Consider the following 13,540-nt stretch of genomic DNA (forward strand, 5'->3'; position numbering starts at 1 on the left):
TGCACTGAAGGGTCGGCCTGGTTCTAGGCCCCACATAAACTCCAAAACTCTTTTCTCCCAGATCTGAAATAGATTTCATTCTCACCATCTTTGCAGCAACCTTTATGTTCATGGCATGCAACGCAGAACCATGGTAAACTCTGAAAGGACAAATGGGATGACATGAAATGAAATAATTAAATAAAAGGTTTCAAACCCAAACCAAACTATCTGCCATGGAGTTGATTCAGATTCAGAACTCCATAGCGTTTCTGAGGCTATACATCTTAATGAGAAGCAGACACTCCACCTTTCTTCCTGGGAGCAATAAGTATATTGGGAAGTTTGATGATGAAGCCACTCTACCAGCAAGGATTCTTAAATAAAGGGACTAAGCTGCTTCAGTTTCAACTCTAGCGTGAATTTGCGTGACTAATTTTCATCTGGACTTATGGAAGCCAAATTTATCAAGTGATTAGAACGCTTCAAGCCAATCTGAACCAATGGCATTTCTGCAACCTGAGCTCATCTCCAACAGCCTATCAGGGCAATTGTCTCTCTAGTAAACGTGTTTATCCCTTAGATATATGAATTTCGTGCTTGCACATAATCATAAACCCTAGCCTAAGAGTGATTCTTTCCTATGTTGTCTTGCTCAATACTTGCCTTTATGAACTGATTGCTGAAGGTATGGGTGCTATAGCAAAGAATAGTGAAAGAATGAGATGGTGCCCTGCTATCAGGAAGAAGAGTGTATGAGGCCTTAAGGGCTTGTGTTAAAGCAAGCAGCCATCTAAGTGAGGTGGCAACTAAATTCGCACGGAGAGAGCACACCAGCCTGTGGATTTTCAATCCAAGGCCAGGAGAGAATGTAGTTTAGCTTAAATTCCGAGCACCTGGTTTACAGAAGGGTGTGGATGACAGTGGATGTCCAAAATCCATTTGCAGTCTTCACTCAGAGAATGCCTCCACTGAAGTCGCTTAGACCATAGACCAAGGAAGGGAATCGTCTTGCCCTAAGTGTGCCTTGCAAAATGGATGACTGCAGCCTTATAGGGCAAGGTTGCGCTGTCTCTTTGCTTCTGTGAGGCTGTGACTCTTTGTGGAAGTGGGTTATCTCATCTTCCTCCCCAAGAGTAGCTAATGGGTTTGAGTTGTTGACCTTGCAGTTGGTGGCCCAGTGCATGGCCCACTATGCCACCAGAGTTCCTAATGCAGACAGAGGTTAAACTTTAACATTTTATGATTTATTTTCTCTTTTCACCTATTTTCAATTTGTTCTAGTTTTATTTTTTTCTGATTTCTTTTTATATTCAGGCTTTTCTCTGTTTTATTTTGTTATAGTTGTTGGATTTTTTGTATGATTTTCTTTATATGAAATCCAAGATAAGTAAATCTATAGAGAAAATAACTATATTAATAGTTTCTTATGGTTTTGGGGAAATGGGGAGCTATTAATAATAGGTAAAAGAATAAAGAAAATAGTCTAAAATTTATTGTGGTGATGATTACACAACTCTCTTAAGATATTTAAACCATTGAATTGTTGGTACATGAATTATATGTCAATAAAATATTTTAAAACTTAAAATATATATAAGCTATTATCCAGTGTTTTTTTTTTAAGTGAGTTTATCTTGCTGGTGGAAAAATTGGACTAGCTCAGACCTTTGGTCCTTAAAACTATGGCAAATTTCTGTATATATTCACTGAATTGGACCTGATAACATTTATCTAGTCTGGATGGATCTGCTTCTGGTCGGTGATTATATCCCAGATGTTGGAGTAGTTATAGGGAAACAAGTTGGTTGTCGTAATTAATATTCTCTATTTTACGCTAGTAAAGAGTTACAGTCCTGGAATCCCACAGGGGGAGTTCTACTCTGTCCTACAGGATCACTATGCGACAACATCGACTAGACGGCAGTGAGTTTGTTTAACAATATTCCTTATTAAAAGGTTTCTTAAGGTAGTTGACAGGATGTAACACAAATGAAAAATGCTGAAGATGCAGTTGTTTATCGGAACAAGGTTCTTTCAGGTCTGTTAATAACTGCCCAAGGTGCAGACCGCTCTGTTGTCAACTTCACCTGGAAGACACTCAGCTCGAGCTCCACAGACCAGCAAACCCAGCTCCCTGAATTAAGGGCTTTGAGGCACCGCATTCCAATAAATCATTCAGTTCTACTTCCATGAGACAGCAAATCCAGCTTCCCCAACTAAGTGTCTAGAAGCACTCCACTCCACAGTCCAGCCTCCTGCCCCAAAGCACTCAACTTGACGTGTTCCATGGGCTGGGAAGTCCGACACTTTGTTTCATATTCTGATTCTTTGTTCTCTTGCTGCTGCTGCTTCTGCCCCTGTAATGTTAAAACTGTCTTCTGGATCCAGGAGGTTCACTGCACCGTGATCTTGGGTCCAGGGGATGCCCTCTACTTCTGGCTCTGGCTGGTAATAAGATCCCCACCCTCCTGCTTGTCAGTGGGCTCATTTTATATGCAGCAGGATGACATTTTAGGGAATCCTGTTCACAGTTACTCAATATCTCCTCCCACATTCTTACTAGGCCCAGGGAAAGATCTTTCGAGGGGAGTTAGAGATTTTGGCTAGAAGAGCCACATTACATAATTCATTGCTCCTGGAATAGGGATCAACAGATCAGAATCTATTTATTTGTTTGTTGTTTCCAGAAACATGAGAAAAGAATCGGGACATTACTTTTGTATAGAAAAAAATGGCCTGACTCAAATATATGATGTTTGGGAGAAAGAGGATAAGGTGAGATCACAGAATCTGATATTAAAGGGTGTTATGAGGCACACAGGGAAGTTTACTACAGTCATTTGGGACCCAGTGGAGACCTTACAACATGGTCATAGAATAATGGATCAACTGTCCCATTGCACTACAGCATTTAGGGGCGCAATGGAACATCATGGTCCCGAACGTAGCAGAATGCAATCCTCACCATATGGGATAATTCGGTTTAAGGTTGCTTTTGTTGATTTTGGATTTGGGGTGTCTGTGTTTGGGATTTATTTATTTATTTTCAGACAGAGTGGAAGACACCCTCGATTGGGGCAATGTTGTGGGAGGAAGATCAATAATCAACTATAAAAAAATAAAGAGATTTGTGAAAGGCTGGTTGTTGGGTGCCATTGAGCCAGTTCTCACTCCTAGCAACTGTTTGAACTATGGACTGAAACACTGCCCACTTCTGTGCCGTCCTCACGATCGTTCCTCTGTGTGAGCCTATTACTGCAGCCACTGTGTCAATCTCTCTCATTGAGAGTCCTTCTCTTTTCACTCAGGCTCATTTTGCATCAGGGTGACCCAACACATCATTTGATTTCCTGGCTGCTGCTTCCTTGAACATGGATTTTAGATCCATGTAAAATAAAATTCTTGACAACTTCAATCTTTTCTCTGTTTAGCATGACATTGCTTATTGGTCCTTTGTGAGGAATTAGATTTTTCTTTTCTTTACATCAAGGTGTAATCCATTCTAAAGGCTATGATATTTTATTTTCATCAGCAATAGCTTTAAGTCTTCTTCACTTCTAGCAAGCAAAGTTTTATGCTCTATATATCATAGGTGGTCAATGAGCCATTTGCTAAACTTGATGCCACATTCTTCTTCACATCCTCCAGTTTTGCTCAGCATATAGGTTTGATAAGTATGATGAAAGTACCCAACCTCGATACATGCCTTTCAAGCCATACAACATCCACTTGTTTTGTTTGGGCAACTTTTTCTTGGCCTAAGTACGTGTTCTGCATAAGCACAATGAAGTGTTCTTGCACTGAGGCCTAAGTGAAAGCATTAAAATTAGAAAAAGAAGCAAGGGAAGGCATAGCTTGCCATCCTGTTCTCTTTGTGAATTGGAGATAGGGAGTAGTTGAGGATAACCACATTTCTATTGTGCCATAGAAGAATGTATAGACAAAAACACTGACTATTGGATAATGCAATTAAATTGTCCAACTTTAATAAAAGGCAGAAGAAAAACGTTAGTGATGCCAAGTTCTGCATCTTACTTTAAGAGTTTTAAAGATACTTGAAAAATAGCAAAATTATTAATTTTCAACCTTCAATAATTCATCATATTGTGCATGAGGTTACCGTGAATAAGAACCGACTAGACAGCAATGAATGACAACATAAGACAGCATGTGCTATCATGCAGAAGCATCGGAAAGGGGATTATTGCAGATGCAGTTAGGTTAATATTGAAAACGTATCATTTTATCTCCTTTTGGATCCATTTAAAATTTTTTACTTTTTAATATTTTCTGCTTTTTAAAAAAAGTTTCTTATCCAGAATACTAGAAAGATGTTTAACTATGTACTAATGACTATGTAAAGACTTTCGACTGTGCATTTTACAACCATTTTTCCCGTTATTTATTTATTTAAATCGTTTTGTTAGGGGCTCATGCAACTCTTATCACAATCCATACATACATCAATTGTGTGAAGCTCATTTGTACATTCATTGCCCTCATCATTCTCAAAACAATTGCTCTCCACCTAAGCCCATGGCATTAGCTTCTCTTTTTTTTTCTATTGAGTTTTTTCATCTGTTTTACTTTTTTATGATACTTAGTTTGTTTTCCAATGTTTTTCTGTGTATGAAATCCAGGGTAGGTAAATTTATTGAGGCAGTAACTAGATAACTGGTTCCTTCGGAGCATGGTGTGGGAGGTTGCGGGAGAGGGGGCGGTATGGAGAGCTAATAATGATGAGTAGAAGAACAAAAAAATGTCCTAAAACTGATTGTAATGATGATTAGATAACTCTTCTTGATATGATGAAACTATTGAATTGTATGATGTGTGAATTTTGGCATATGCCAAAAAAACTATTAAAAGCAAAAGAAAGAAAAGAAGAAAGAACCTGTATTACAATCACAACTTTATAAAGATCAGCTTACCCCAGACCAATTTTATATCCGTCTGTGATAGAATGACAAGGTAGCATGATAAGGGGAAAGAAATCATTGTTATCTACTTAGACATCATCTAGAGCTTTTATTCTAATCCATTTTACATGGTATTCTTATTGTCAAGTCAGTGAGATAGAGGATAACTTCAAAATTGTACTCAAATGAAGCAAAAACAATCAAGAGGTAAAAACAAGTCGAATCACATTGCGGTCAATTAAATGAATATCTTCCTTAGTGGCTATTGAGCAGAAAAGAACCTTAGGTGGTATAAGGGCTTAATGCACTCAGCTGCTAACTGATGGTTTGGACATTCAGTTCTACCTAAAGCCTCTTCAGAAGAAAGGCGTGGACATTCTAGTCCCTACAAAGCAGTCATCGAAACTCTTTGGAAAACAGTTTTGCTTTGACGCATTTGGGGTCACAATGATTCAGAATTGACTCATCAACGACTGTTTTGTTGTTGTTTTACTTGAGGAGAATAATCAATCTTGATTCTTAATTTGGAAGGAATTGTTCATAAAATTTCAAGTTACTGACATTGGCTGAGAGAAATGCCCTTCCTGCTCAATAAAAAACATTTGAAATTGAAAAGGTTTATACTGTGGAATAAGAAACCAAAATCTTCTCATGTAACATGGTGAGAGACAGTTTAGGCCACACAGAAGCTAGTATCAATAGAGCAGTTTTAATTCACACAAGTATGGAAATTGGCAGAATGGTCACTAAAATCATAACTCATCATTCTTCCACTTTAAATATACTTCATGTCCAAGTTTAAAATAGCCTTAGAATATTAGAGATACAATCTGAGTGGCCCAAGAGTACTTGAAAATGGGGGGAAATACAAATGAACAAAGTTTATTTGTTGTGCAAACCCATTGGAAGAAAACGGCGGACTCTTGACACAGAATTTGAATTTGATACTAAATTTAGGATTAGTCCAAATAGAAGTATGTTAAATGTCTTGATAGGAATAATTCAAAGAGCCTAGGAAGGTGTGTCATCTCAAAACCGCACCCCATCACACTACTGCATGCTGTCTGAACTCACAGCTTGAGAAAAAGGGGATAACATTGACTCATGGGGGGGTTAATTTCAGAATGGTAAAGAAGGTTAAGGGTCAGGGACGTACCTGACTTCTGCCTCAGAGACACCATCCTTGGGCAGATATGGAGCTGGGTTCACACGTGGCTCCCACACCATTTATCTCAAGCAGCAAAGACAAACTCCTTAGAAATGTGTCTTGATGAAATATCTGCTGCCCATCGTAGAGACTAAAATAAGCAAAATTTGTTTATATTCCAGCTAACTGGAAAGAATTCCACAGGTATCCCTCCATAAAACATATACCCTCTCATCCACAGGTACATCCCAACACAGAAATAGATTAGATGAATGGATGTCTCAAAATAAGAGGAAACTTTAAAAATTTTCTATTTCCATTCATTTACTTTAGCGTCAAAGAGTTAAAAATAAATTAATTAATTAAATACAGTGAAAGAGTTATTATCCCAGAATGATGAATTCCTATATGTAGGATCACTTGACTACTTATGGATAAAGGTGCCCTTGATTCTAGGTCTTCAGACTTCCATAATCACGACTCCAATCTCTGGAAATGAGATTATTAATAGCAATGGATTCTGCTCAAATTACCGCCCTTTAGAGCAGCGGTTCTCAACGTGTGGGTCGCAACACTTTTGGGGGGGGGGGTTGAACGACCCTTTCACAGGGGTCACCTGGTGTATAACAGTAGCAGAATTACAGTTATGAAGAAGCAACAAAAATCATTTTATGGTTGGAGGGGTCACCACAACAGAAGGAACTGTATTAAAGGGCTGCAGCATTAGGAAGGTGGAAACCCACTACCCTAGAACATCCTTCTTCCTTTACTCCTGGAGCTATGTTTGGTCAGCCAAAGCTATCAGATAAAACTAGTGAATTATGATAGTGGGCATCGGCTGATTTGTTTTGTTTTTTCCTCCAAGTCCACTCACTCACTCTTTCTTGTTGGTAACAGCCTTTGGTTCTCATTTAGGTATTGTCTTATCGGTGGAAGAATAAATGTGACGTATTTGGCTACCAAATTATTCTCCTGCTGATATTTCTATGTGCAAGCCTGTGACTGAATTCTGGCAAATGCCACATAGAGAGACATTTGCTATTTCTGGAAGACGCGTTTCCACATACTTTAAAGAGAGCTACAACAAGAGAAAGCTATTCTTCCTCGGGATGACGTCTCTTTAAGGAGTCAACGCTAACCTATTGCTTCACAAACGTTGGTGTTTTACCCTGCCTCCTGCGTGAGTCTGAAGTGTGCTAAATCATGAGAACAGTTCAAGGAATCCTTAAAGGATCTTTAACTTCATTTTCATGAACTTGTGTCCACAAAACAAATCCAGTTTTAGTTTTCCTTCATTATGACAGTGAACAACAAACCGTCTTACTAGAAACAGGACGGTCATTTCTCCTACCGGGATGGGGTCCAGCTTGAAGACAAATTGAATGCACAGAGGAAGTATAGACAACGCAGAAGAGAAGCTTAGGGAAACAGAAGGCTGAAAACACCAAAACCCTCTGTATCAAAAGGACCAAAAGCCATCTACTCTGTTTCCCCGAAAATAAGACAGTGTCTTATATTAATGTTTGCTCCCAGAGATGCACTGGGTCTTATTTTCAGGGGATGTCTTCTTTTTCCACGAAGAAGAATACAGCACAAGTTTATTGTTTATTATTTTATTAAAAGAGACCTCACACTTCCTGTCTGCTCCCGCTGCACTGCCACCAACAGTGAGCTGTTTGGCAGCACCCGCCACTACGGACCAGAGTCCAGAGTTATGGTATCTTCGGGGGCCCTTCTTTTGGGGAGGCCTTATTTTGAGGGGATGCTTTATATTTCAGCGAGAGGCAAAACTGTAAGTAGGTCTTATTTTCGGGGGATGTCTTACTTTCAGGGAAGCAGGGTATGTGTCTGAACCTCTTAAATCCATGTTAAATTTTGGTCAGTTGGAATTAACTGGCCTGTCATTTACAACGTAGCCATCTCAGCAACATCTAGCTGTATCTGTGCCAAGGGGAAGTGGACCCACAATTAGGCTGACTGGTTGAACCGAACGGCACTCTACAAGATGGCTTAATCAACCAGCAGAGCCCTAGCCAACCATGCACAAGACCTTATGGGGCATGTTACTATTAGTATGGTGGCTAATTCTCCATACAGTGTAAAACCTATCTAGGAGATAATGAAATGATTCCCAGAAAGCAAACTGGGCAAAGCTGTGTGACATGTTTCCAGGGTAAAAGCTTACCGTTTTAGGGGAGTTTAGAACAGCGAGGGTCCCTTTAAAATGACATTCTTACTTGAAAGGGAAAAAAATCATTCATCTTTTCTTTCACTGACCCCTTCACCAAAGTTCAATGTTTGTCTCCATGATGGAGATGGGCAGCAACCCCCAGGGGTATTTAGCCGTATTTGTCACCAATGAAGCCACAGCTGTTTTCAGAGAGCTCTCAGAATAGCACTCACACACATTATTTTGAAATGATGGTAATTATTAGGTCTGCTGTTGGATCTTGTTATTAATGTCATATTTAAATAAGCACAACATACTTCGAATGTTAACATTATTTTAATAACTTCATTTTAATATAATTGATTTTCTTTATAATTGTACATATTTTATGTGACAAGGCACTAATCCTGAGCAGAAGACCAGGGGCTTTACTGGACTTCTGAAGGGACTGCATGGTACAGAAAAATAGAAAACCTTGATTTCAGGGTAACATTGATGTTTCTTTACCCCACCAGTCACCCATTGCTCCCAGTGGGGGTAGGGATGAAACTCAGCATGGTCAGAGGTGTAGGTTCTGCTGAGAATGCTTCATTCTGTTCCTTCTCCTTTCCTGTTGTGGTATCTCCCCCTTTCCTTAACTCCCATGATTGCTTACCCACCACCTTGTAGTCAGAGGTCCACAGGTTGTCCACTGCCCATCACAGAGACGAATCATCTAAATTGGCTTACCGTCCTGCTGAACATATGAGAAGGCTAGCATGGCCACAGAACTACGTCTCATGCTTTCATCATGTATAAAGCTAATATTCTCATCTCCATTTCTTCTTCTTAGTCAGTTTCAAACTTGGGCAAGGAAGAAAAATATAATTTATTGCCCTGAAAGTAAGCTCTTAATTAGTAGCCAATGGTTGGCAGTTCCAAGCCACCTCGAGGTGTCTCTGAGCCAGGAAATCGGCTTCAGAAAAGCCACAACCTTGAAAATTCTACATAGAGTAGTTCTGCTCTTCCCACAGGAGGCCACCGTGCGGTAGAATCAACTCTCTGGCAATTAACAGCAACTATGAAACTGTGCCAAACGTAAGCCGATCCCTAGATCTGGTTCTCCTTACTAGAACATACCAGAATGAAAGAAGCAATGTAGGCGATCATGAGCCTTCTTAATTGCCCTTTAATCAGTCTGTCCTGTTCCTTAAGTAGCCTTAAAATAGCCTTGGTACCAAATGATAGTAAATACCAGGTTGTCCTGGAATCAAGGCTGAAAATTAGATGGGTCATTGCCCATTAAAGGAAGAAGAAAATATGAGGTAATAATAGTCGAGATCATTGCTGTGCATCCAATGAGTTCTGTAAAAAGGAGCTTTGAAGACCCTTTCCTGGTCACCCAGTCTAAAGCCCACTACGACTGCTTTCCTACAGCTATGGGCCAATTTCAAGACATGCAGGTCAGACTTTTTCCCTAAGCAGCTCTTTCCTATTGGCCACTATTGTCTTGTTAGATAAAATATATTTGACTTTATTATGAGTGGAAAGGGAGAAGTTGCCCTGACATTAAGCTATAGTTGGAGATGAATTGCGTTCTCCCCACATCTTATTTGGGAATAGGGTCTTTGAAACTATCGTATGTCAGCATGAGGTTATACTGGAAAAAAGCGAGTCCTAATCCAATCTAAATTGTGTACTAAGAAGATAAGAAGAGACACAGAGAAATAGGCCAAAGAAACGCAATCGTGTATAGATACATCTGAAAGCTAAGGAATGTGTTGATCTATCAGAAGCTGATGAGGAAGAAAGGATGTTCATTAGAGTTCAGAAAGCAGGTGGCCCTAATGGTACCTTGAATTCAGACTACTAGCCTCTAGGACTAGCCTTTGTTGTATAAAATCACCCACTTTGTGACCCTTTGCTCAGCAGGACTAGAAAACTTTAATAGAGGGATGTAATAATATGGGAGAACGTAAAGCTAACTTGTTGACCCAGAATCTCAAGGAGGGTCCCAAACCGGCTTAGTTTCATGTTAATGGAAACCACTTGTTGGAGCACTTATTAGGATTAAGACCCTATGGTAAAGACTTACATGTACCATCTCATACCGATGCTATGTGCTACAATTACCTTTATCCCTCTGTGTTAGTAAAGGTTGGCTAGAGTGAGCTTTATATCAAAGAACAGTTGTATATTCAGAAAACATCCCAGCCAGTCCAGATCAAGTCCATATTTCGGATATTAACCCAAATGTCTGATAGTAGTCCATAAATTCCTCTTTAGACTCACACAGCACATGCAATAATGCCCGATGCAGAAAGATCACAGGCCAGAGGGTAGAAAGTCTTGTGGCTACAGTGGTAGTGGAAGCATTTCAATGCTGAAGTGGGTCTCCCTGTGGCTCCTCTAGCTCTCTGAGGGTCTCAAAAGCAGAGAAGGGAAGGCAGAGAGGGTGTTTGGCCAACTACCCAGGAGAAAGAGGAAGTTCCCAGAATCTTCTTGAGAAGGTCACACCCACAAGGAAGCATCACCAGGCTGTGACCTGGTTGACAGGCTAGACTCCACCCCTTCACTCTTAATACGCTCTAGTTGACATGAGATTATGTAACTATCATACCCTCCTTTACAAATGAAGACACTGAGGTGTAAAGAGGTGCAGATGACATTTCTAAAGTCACTAAAAATGGCAGGGCTGGGATATAAATTCAGGCTTAGACACCAGTAAACCCAGACTCTTCCCTTCTGTCAGAGATATAGTCTTTTCTGTGTATTTTCCTTTTTCAGTCAGCCTTGCTGTATCTTTGGTTCAATATTGAGGATGCCCACCTAACCCTGTAACACAAGACATTTTATCACCCCAATTATATAGCTATGCTAACTGAGGCTCAGGAAGTGGACATAAGCTATTTGAGATCAAATCACACAGCTAATAATTTATCAAAGATGACATTAGAACTCAAGTCTTAACCTAAATCCAAATTTCATAAATACTGGGGATTTAAAGACTTTGGTAATAAAGATTCTTTACTCATAGCATCTTGGATTAGCATAGCTTGTTGGAGATATTTGTGGAATCCATAGAATGACACAAATCCATGCTACTTCCTTATGCCATTGTACCAAAAATTTTTGGACTTCTTATCTACCTGAATTTCCAAAAGGAATATTCATTTGTTTTCTCTAAGCCCTTGTCAATTGTTTTTCAGATTCCAGAGAGCTATTTCATACAACACAGAGATCACATTTCTGCACATTGCTCATAATCCCTATGGAATTTTTGAATGTAAAGTCTAATATAATTGTCACATCTGATTCTAATGGAAAGAGAAGGTTGTGAGGACAGACAATGGACTTAACACGTGTCATCTCATTAGCAGGAACTTTCAAGACATACCTCCATGCTTAGGGGTCAGCTACACTCAACGTTAACACAAAGTGACGGGCCCTCTGAGCAGAAAAGAAAATTTATTCCCTCATTAAAACAAAAACATTAGTATTTGTGTAAAGAGGTTGGACTATCAAGTCAAAATTGTGTTTGCCAGGCAAAAAAGTAGCCCAGGCTTAGCTTGGTAAAATATCGGGTCAGGACTGCTGTGTGGAGCAACGGTGGCTACCCTTCTCGTGGTGGTGTTCCGCATACTCTATTGGCGCGAAGCCATGGGAAAGAGAACCCTGCTTCCAGGCTATTATGATAATGAATATTATCAAGGAGGCTACAAGGAAGGCAGTTAGAACTATAATTTTTCATGCATTTTTGTTGTGAAACTAAAAATAAAAGCCTCATTACAAAGATTTTTTAAATGAATTATATTTCTCCATTCTTGCATAAATAATTTTTGCACAGCCTAGTTGCAGTTTGCAATTCAGATGTTTTTACGCTGAGCCAGGCAGCTGGAATGACTCAGAGGACGGCAGAGGGCAGTGCTGAGCTGATGCTGGCACTAAGGCCCTGTTTCTGGCTGTAAAATTGTGCTTGTTATTAAATGAAATCTTAAGGCTAACTTAGCCACAGAGGAAATTAAACTGCTAATTATGTGTCTATAAACCACATACACACACACGCACACACACACATAAAATGTGTCTGTCCAGTTTTGCTCACGATTTTAGAAACAACCACCTCTTCTCTTTGGATTTAAAAATATGTGGTTATATCTGGAAATAGTACCTAGTAGAGGTTTTATTTGATTTTTTAAAAATTATTTGGTGTTCTCTGTTTGTATAGTCTGCAAATAAACAAAGTAAACAGATAAATAAGTAAAACATTGGCGGTTACAGTTTAATTGCTTCATCTTCTTTTTTCTTAGTCGTTCCGGCCAATGTCTTCATAAAATCTGAGTATTCCACTGAGGTGATGTATAACAGAGGTCTCCTGGATCGAGGTAAAGATTACCACACTATTTTATAGCAGATTTTTTTAATTTAAGAATATAGATTTGTGAAGAGAAAAAAATGCAAAATTTTATTAGACTTGGAGTTGAGCTGATTCGAATTGGGGGGAAATAAAAAAGGAGTAATAATCACATGAATTATGCAGATACATTTAGAAAGGTGATGTGGATTTATTGATGTACGGACAGAATATAAAGCCAAGTGCCTGAGATCTCAAACACTTGCTGAGATTGTGTTAGGCTCTGTGCGTTGCATGTTGCCCTGAAACTACCCATGGCAGGAAAAACTAAGCACCAGGTGAACAAAAGAGAAAGAAATCTGAGATCTGCTTATAAGAAAAGCATGAATACAAACGGATTGCAAACGTCCTTGTTCAGAAGAGACATTTGAATAATTTGCATGGTCCAGCCCTTCGGTTGGCAAGCCAGGGCTGTTCACTAAATTTCAGGCAATGGTGATGCAAGTAGTTACCGGTAGGTAGCTGTCAGCCGCTCACCCACAGCTTTACTATTCGAACCCCTCGCGGCCTCGGCAGAGGAAAGATCTGGAAGGTGGCTTCCACCAAGATAACAGCCCAGAGAACCCTCAGCAGTGGTCTGCATCACGTAATGGTGCTGCGAATCAAATCGAGTGGATGGCTTTTTTAAAATGTTTTCAACTACTAAAAAGTGATAGATCATCCCTGGATCGTTAAGCAAACACTTAAGTGCTTGACTACTCGCCCAGAGCTTGGCGACTGAAAACCACCCTGTCTCTTCGGAAGATGGGGTTGGTGATATAATTCGGAAAGGTCGCACCCTAGAAAATCCATAGAGCAATCTGCCCCACACCTGTGAGGCTGCCTGGTGTCAGAATGGACTGACGACTAACCACGATAATGACTCACAGTGGAACGACCATCACCACTCAGGTCCTAGACCGGTAGCGGCAGCATCACCCAGGGACAGG

The sequence above is a fragment of the Echinops telfairi genome, unplaced genomic scaffold (genome assembly GCF_000313985.2).
Source record: "Echinops telfairi isolate 266 unplaced genomic scaffold, ASM31398v2 ScPeMD7_1;HRSCAF=3_1, whole genome shotgun sequence".
NCBI classification, from domain to species: Eukaryota; Metazoa; Chordata; class Mammalia; order Afrosoricida; family Tenrecidae; genus Echinops; species Echinops telfairi.